The following is a 1,103-nucleotide window of genomic DNA, read 5'->3' on the forward strand; positions in this document are numbered from 1 at the left end:
GGCCATTGGGTCCTGGCCTACATCCTGACACACACACCCCCACCCCCCACTGTAATCGTGTGCCCCTGGGCAGGTGATGCTACTTCTGAAACCTGCAGCTTGGTGATAACAAAACCCATACTAAGAGGGTAGTGGGAATTAGATGAGAAGCTGCAAGTAAAAGCTCTTTGTAGAATGTACAGTCTGCTGGGAAGGGAGCCGGGGAGGGAGCACAAGGCTGGAGATGGAGTGATACTCGTTGGCTTTCAAATGGGCGCTGATGGCAGCGGAGAGACTGAGCTGACCCCAGGAGAGGCAGAATAGGGCTCAGGACGGAGCCGGGCCACTAGCGATGAAGGAGGAAGAGAAGCAGAGGGGGGAAGAAAGGGAGGGGAGAGGAAAGGAGAAGGGGGAGAGGAAGGGGAAGAGGAGGCCCTGGCCAGTGTGGTTCAGTTGGTTGGGCCTCATCCTGTGCACCGAAAGGTTGGCAGTTAGATTCCTGGTAAGAGCACATGCCCAGTTTCAGGCTTGGTTGCCAGTAAGGAACATGCAGGAGGCAGCAAATTGATGTTTCATTCTGAAAATTCATAATTTTTTTTTTTTAAAAGAGGACGAGGAGTCATTCTCTACGGAACCTGAGAAGTGGCTGTAGTGGGAGAACGACCAGAAGAGGTCGGTGCCAGGGCAGGAGTCAAGGCAGAAGGTTAAGTGCGAAGAGGCTCAACTGCCCGTCACAATGCGACCGGTGACTTGGTCAGAGGGCGCGGTGGGCTGGAGGCAGACATGGCGGGCTGAGGGGCAAAAAAAGGGCGCGAAGATTGAAGCCAGGTGGCAGCCAGAGCCGGCGCCTGGCTGGAGGGTGCACTTCCCAGGGCCCGCCTGCGCGGAGCCCGGGAGGCAGGACAGTGACCTTGCTCCAGATACAGATTTTGCCATTAACTCGATAACTAGTCACCCACCTTTTCTGAGCCTCAGTTTCCTCACCCGTGAAGTAGGGGGAACTCGCTACTCAGCAGTTTCCGCGAAGCTGCCGCTGGGGGCCTCCAGGACCGGGTCGGCCACCAGCCCCGGACCCGCCCTCTTTGTCTGAGCCCCGCCCACCTGGCCGCGCCCACCCCCCACAC

Source organism: Myotis davidii, unplaced genomic scaffold (assembly GCF_000327345.1).
Source record: "Myotis davidii unplaced genomic scaffold, ASM32734v1 scaffold149, whole genome shotgun sequence".
In the NCBI taxonomy this organism is placed as follows: domain Eukaryota; kingdom Metazoa; phylum Chordata; class Mammalia; order Chiroptera; family Vespertilionidae; genus Myotis; species Myotis davidii.